Here is a 6,977-nt window from a genome sequence, read left to right as displayed (position 1 = left end):
GTGGCATACAGGGGGCTGGACTAGATGTGACCTCCTGAGGACCCTTCCCACCCTCATTTTCTAGCATTCGGTGATTCTCCAATCTGGTCTCCATGGAAGTAACGGGGATATGACCAAGTCTGCAAGGTAGGAAACACAAAGAAACCTTTTTCTCCAGTGTGTGCAGGGCTCTGTATGAAAGGGGACTTTACCTGCAGCCCCAAAAGAAGAACGTGGAGGAACAAAAGCTTTTATTCAGCGCTTCAAACCATACAGGGTATCATGGGGTCCTGCGTGGAACCGCGCAGGACGCCGGGTCGCCCCTTGGCGAATTGTACAGAATATCATCTACCTGGCAATGCCAGCCTGAGAAATGATCAAAAAGCTTGCAACTAGCCTGGGATACCTCAGACCCCTGGCTTCATCCTCCCCATCTACTCCAGGCTCCTCAGTTTTTATGTCTACCCTGGCATGGGAACCCTGTTTCCCTTTCATCTGACCACCCCCCTGCACCCACCTGCTGTAAAACCACTGTGCTAGGGGATGGGACAACACCGCCGGGACTCGCCATCATGAAGTACAAGCAGGATGTCCTATTTTACCCCAACTCCAACCATTGCCAGCTTCAGGTCTGCACCGTGGTAACGATTTCCTTATGATACGTGCTCTATTTGCTCCAGTGTCTCCCTGTTGCCGGTCGTGATGCAACCCTCATCCCATCCATCCTGTCCATGGACTGGCGCTGCCTTCCACCCCTCAGGAGTCTGGCCATTTATCCGGGCTTGATAGCGAGTAAATAATATGCTCAGCTATATGTCTGGAAATAAGGTTCTGTACAAATTCCTCTGGCAATCAATATACAAAGTCACTTTACGTTCAAAAAGGCTTGTTCCAAATGGCCATATAGATCTTTATTATACTGTAAATCCACACATTGTCACTGGAAGCCACATGTGTCTTATTACTCAGTTTTGCTAGCACAGCAATCTCTCTCCCTCAACCCCAGACTTGGGAAGAGGCCAAACAACACCCCTCTAGCCCTTAAAGTAAGACTCCTTTTTTCCCATCCTAGGACACCTGTAGCAAGTTCCTCTTGGAAATCTGTTTCCATTGTACAAGCTGTAATTTCTGTGCCCCGCTGGATAAAAAGAGTCATTTACTACTGCAGCTGTGTTGGTTTATTCTACACCAGGGGTCAGCAGCCCCCGGCACGCGTGCTGAGCACAGCATGCAAGGCCATTTTGCTCGGCATGCCACCGCCAGCCTGGGCTCTAGGCAGCTGCTGCCAGCCACAAAGCCCAGGCTGCTCCCAGCAGGCGGCTGGATGGCTGCAAGCCCTGCTGCAAGAAGACCGGGCTCCGTGGTTGGCAGCAGCTACCCAGAGCCTGGGCTGGTTGCAGCCAGGAGGCTGCAAACATCTGCTCCGGGCTCCAGCATTAGATCTATACCGGCGTGTGCACGTTCACCTCGGAGTGGACAGGGGAGCCGGGGAGCCTGGGGCACCGCAACCCCGGCCTCTCCCCCGCTGCTGGCACAGAGCTGATGACTGGACTCTGGAGCCCAGTGCAGCTGTTTGTAGCCAACCTGGACTTTGGGCAGCTGCAGCAGGCAGGCTACAAATACCTGCGCTGGGCTTCACAGCCCTGGCATCATCTCCATGCTGGCAGCGATTGCACGTGGACCTCAGAGCGGATAGCAGGAGGACTGCGCTGCCTCAGGCCCTATCCCCACCATCCGCTCCAAGGCACACGTGCAGCTGCTGGTATGGAGCTGATGCTGGAGCCCAGAGCAGATGTTTTTCAGCCTCCTGGCTGCAACCGGCCCAGGCTCTGGGTAACTGCAGCCAGCTCGGAGCCCGGTTTGCTTGCAGCAGGGCTTGCAGCCACCTAGCCGCTTGCTGGGAGCAGCCTGGGCTTCATGGCTGGCAGCAGCTGAGCCCGCCTGACTGCCACCCGCTCCGAGCCCAGCACCTGGTTCTGTGCGTTTGTCTGCCTCTGTCTGGTTCTGTGTGCACACACGTGTCTGGTTGTGGATGTTTGTGTGCACGTGTCTGTTCAGGTTCTCTGTGCTCGTGCACGTGGTTGTCTGTGCGCCTGGTTCACTCTCTGCTCTCCTTTTCCTTTTTCTTTCTCTGTCTCTCTCTCGTCTTTCTCTTTTTTGGCTCTTTTTTCTGTCTCTCTCATTGCAACATGCTCAACAAAAAAGGAATACAGAACAGCAAAGGCAACATCCATGATTATTAAATATCCTAATATGCAGTGCGTCCTGACATGTACCACCACCCACCCTACCCTCATTTTGTTTTTCTGGCATGCCGGCACTCCGGCACCTTCCAAGGTAGACATTGTGGGGTTTTTCGGCACTCTGGCCAAAAAACGTTGCCTGCCCCTGTTCTACACTATTATTGATATAGCAAAAGCCTCGGGAACTCTCAGTCACAACTGAACCTTATTTTGCTAGATGCATGCACACACGTGCACAACGGCTCCAGCCCTAAGAAGCACGCTGTGTGCCTAGGAAAGATGCAGAGGATGTAAGAAAGAGAGCATTATTCTCCCCATTCTACAGAGAGGAAACCCAAGCCTAAGGGCACGGGCATTAGGTGCCTTAACACCTTTGAAATGGTCAGCCTGACTACTTGGCCAAGGTCAAACAAGGAGTTTGCAGCAGAGGCAGGACTCAAAGTTAGCTTTCTCAAGCACCACTCCAGGGCAGTAATCCCCCTGCCACCAAGCTTCCTAGCATCTTTGAGCAGAATAAAGGCTCCAAAGCCTTTGCAGCAACTCCTGCAAGCAAGTCCATGCAGACATCTGCAAAGACGAGTCATACGAGGAGAGGCTGGAGGAGCTCAGCATGCTCGGTTGCAGAGAAGGTGTTGGAAGAGGCCGGGCGGCCACTGGTTGGGGATGATGTAGGCAGAGTTATACCTATGTTGTGCTATGGGTAGCTCCCATGTTTCTAGGCTTTGCTGGTTGCCACATGGGCTGGGAGGGAATTTCCCCCACTCCCCTGCCACTTCATGTGTCGGGGCTTTTTTAAGTCTTCCTCAAAAGCATTGGGTTTTGGCTGCAGCCAAGGCTATGGGTTTTGACCGGAGTGTGCCAATACTCCTGCTGGGACCTAAACCCAGAGCAACCTGCCTATAAGGTCTTGCCTTTCCACTCAGGGGTGGATGGATTGCTATATTTAGGGTCAGGAAGGATTTTTTACCCCATGGTCAAATTGCTATGGATTGTGGAGGTTTTTGCAAGTGGTGTTGCCCTTTCCCTGGGATCTTGTGTGCATAGTCCGTGTGCCTGGTTCACTCTCTGCTCTCTCGTCTTTCTCTTTTTTGGCTCTTTTTTTACAGAAGCAAGGTGCTGGTTGCTGCGATCCCCCTGCTTGACCTGCGGCAGATTTGGGTGTTATGACTTATGCCTGTGTCAGAGTTGACTGTGTAGTAATGCTAAGCCGTTAGACAATGGAGTTGTATAGGACGGTTTGGATAGGGATGATCTTCAGGCAGGGGGCTTGACTTTGAAGACCTCTGGAGCTCCCTTCCAGCCCAATTTCTCTATGAAAGGCCTTGCCAGTGTTGATGAGTTCACCTTTATGACCCCCATTTGAGGGAGTGGGAACCTGAAGCAGATGGAAGTTAAGCAGTTTGACCAAGGTTTCTCAGCAGTTCAGCACTAGCTGGGTACCTATCCCAGCATTGCTAAGGTGCCCAGCCCCTTGATTTCTAAGCACAGGTATCTCAGCACCAGGAACAGGACTTGCACCTAGGCCCCAGCTTGGCCCAGCAGAGCATATTCCCTTGTAACATCTTTTCTTGTGCCAGATAAATAGAAAAACACTTTGTTTGATTTACTTGTTACGCAAGTGCAGGCTTATTTGCACCAGGACAGGGAAATGGGCTGCTGTGCCATGCAGGCAGCTCAGCCAGGTGGTAGCGAACTGGCTTGGGGGCCTGGAAAGCTTTTGCTTTGGTGGTGCCAGGGGAGTAATTACTTCTAGGTGGGGATAATTTAAGGAGAAGTTGGGAAAGTAAAGCGGGGGGAAAAAAGCCGGAGGAGACATACCGAGAGCTGCTTATTCATATTCACAAGGCGATAACTTAGGCCCAGACCCTTCAGTCATATGAGCCCCTGCCCTGGGAAATACTGCCCTTCACCTTACTGGAGGACTCATGTCAATAAAAATGCCTGTAGGTTTGCAGGCTTTGGGTCAGAGAGCTCAGCGAACAGTAGCAGCCTGACGCATGCAGCATCTGAAAGAGGAATGTGCTCTGAAAAGTGACTGGGAAACCGGTGCCTCCTTACTCAGGGTTGTCAGGTGCCTGCATCAGGCAGAGATGGGCTGCAGCTGCTGGCATGAGGGGTCACAAAGGTTTCCAGTGCTTTTTTTTTGCCCCTGCTTGCCCTGCAAAACCCACCTTGCTAAGAGGGAGCCAGTGGGATCTTGTTCCTTCTGGTGCAGAATTGGGTGCTGAGTGCCAATCGGTGGCACCTGAGCAGGTCCTCAGATGGCCGAGGGTCAGGCAGGCAGAGCCGAGCAAGGGCTTGTTCAGAGCTTTTGTCATGGGAGCCCATGGGTGGGAGTGGGAGAACCGGGGACTTGCTGTTAGGGCTCGGGGTAGGTTTGCAGGTGCCCATCTTTTCACCTGTAAATCAAGCAGGCTGGATCTGGAGTTTCAGAGGCGCAATCAGTGTGATTCCCTGTTTTGAGAGTCACTTTTCAGTGTGCTTTTTGGATGGCTGGACACAGCGAGAATCATCACACCGCCCTTGGGGGTTGGGAACTTCTCTTAACCCAAGGACTAGGGGGATAAGGCGTTTTTTTGTCCCAGGCAGCTTAGCCTAAACATGCATACACCTTTAACCCCTCCAGGATTTTGGAGGTTTTCTTCCTTGTGGAGGTAGCAACCATGGCTTAGACCAGCCAGGACCACAACCCCTGTGGGGTCTAAGAGCTAGACTTGTTGCCCAGGGTCTGCTCTGAGTGAAGATGCTTATTGAAAACTGTCACTTGCTACCTTGGAGGCAGCTTCATGCCCCATCTCAGAGAGAAATGTTTCGGTATGAGGCTGTGGGGGCATGGCTGCCAGGTCAGCTTATACACATTGCATAAAGTGGTTTGAGCCAAATCAGTTCAGTCTGATGCTACACCCAAGCAGGTTCATCTCCACCCAGTTTCAGCCTTTTTCCAAGCTGGTTTATGTGCACTGAACATCTGTTCTGTTACAGGGTAAAACCAGTGTCTGATCACTTAAACCGGTTTATGTGCAATGTCTGTCCCTAGCCCAGAAGACACTTGGTGCAATTCAGCGAGACTGAGGTTTGGATAGCAAGGGCTTCATCTCTCTCTACTCCTTGCAAACCACAGAAGCGGTGCAGAGGTCTCGACTTGATTGGAAAGACCAATATGATGAATCTCTTACAATCTATGATCTTGGAGAAAGGAGCCCCGACTAGCAATCAATGGGCCAGCCCCTTAGCTGGGGTTAATCCATGTAGCTCAGTTGACTTCATCGGACCTGTCTAGCGAGGACCCGGCTGCTTCTGAAGGCGTCATCAAAGGTACATTTCTCCTCCTTGGCCCCTTGTTCCACTTTTCATTTGCCTGGGATAATGTGCATCTTCCTCAGCCTGTAGGTAGAGAGTCTGCTGGGGATGGAGCGGGCAGAGAGATGGCTGTTCATCTTATTGACTGTTTATTCACTTCTTTTAAAAGTAATTAGGAGTTTAATCAGAGTTTCTATGGATTTTTGAGGGAATCTGTAATTAAAATCTGCACACTCCCTTTGCATTATATACTTAACTTTCTCCTAGCATTGCTTGAATATCTTTTAATATTCTCGCTCCCTCTAATGGAATCTGCCAAGCGGTCTGACAGGGAAAAGAGCCCGGCAAATCTGCTAGAAGAGGCCACCAAGCCGCAACCGCATGAGGTTGGATCCCTGCTGCTAGCAAGGGGTTGATCGGTGATAACCGCCCAGGCTGGGGGGTCTACAGTCTCGATCTTATTCAAGCGGCTTATTTTTTTTTGTTCTCTTAATGAATGGAGATGTTTCTTTTCATTATGGTGTTGGAGAGAGGGGGGAAGAGGAGACGAGCCTTCTTGTTGTGTGCGAATATGGCTGGTCTCTAGTTAAACCTCATTTTAATCTGCAGTTAATTGAAAGCTTATCTCCTCCTGAAAACAGGGCTGACGTTAACACAATAGTAATAACTTAATAGCCCTGTTGGAAGCGACTCATCCCCATCAGAAAGATAAGGAGTCAGCCCTCTGTTTCTATGGAGGTTAAGCGCATCAATCCTCTAATTCCTGCTGTTTCAGAAGCACTTGCGGGTAGGAGTGGAGTTGGCTTGGTAGTTTAAGCACCAGCTTGCTTGTCTTTGAGTGCTCGGGTGGGCTGGCTGGCTTGGCAGCTGTTTGGCTTCGTGTGTCTGGACAGATGATTACCGGCTCCCATCTTCCTTGTCACTTGAATGCCATGAAAAGACATGATTCCCAGATGTGAAACTCTTTGGTTATGTATGGGGGTTAGGGCTCTCCCTCCTGTCTTCTTGTAGTACTCCCCTCCTTTGGAGTACTCCCCTCCTAATCTAACCTGGTGGAAAATCACTTTCCAAACCCAAATCTTGTGGGCAGTGTGAGAACCTGAGCCCATGAGCAGCAAAACACACTACCAGGCAGGGGAATAGATTTGCAATATGCTTATAGCAGTGTAATTTAAGCTGGTGTCCAGAGCAGACAGATGGCCAGCTGTCCTGAGGATTATTCCTACCATAGGTGTTATTACAAGGCCTTGTTAGGAGTGGGGCACAACTATGGGCAGCAGCCTGCTTACACTGAGCCAAAGGCCAGCCTAGAGCTGTGCACACAGGACCTGACCCTGCCGTAACTTGGAATTGCTCCTGCCTGTCCAAGGGATAACTTTACCTTGGAGTAGAGTGACTTACACCAGCACAAAGTTGTGTATCCTGTGCCTGCTCCATATTTCCACCAGTGTAAGG

Source organism: Gavialis gangeticus, unplaced genomic scaffold, assembly GCF_001723915.1.
Source record: "Gavialis gangeticus isolate Ggan-Ray unplaced genomic scaffold, GavGan_comp1, whole genome shotgun sequence".
NCBI lineage: Eukaryota > Metazoa > Chordata > Crocodylia > Gavialidae > Gavialis > Gavialis gangeticus.
This window is presented reverse-complemented; position numbering follows the sequence as displayed.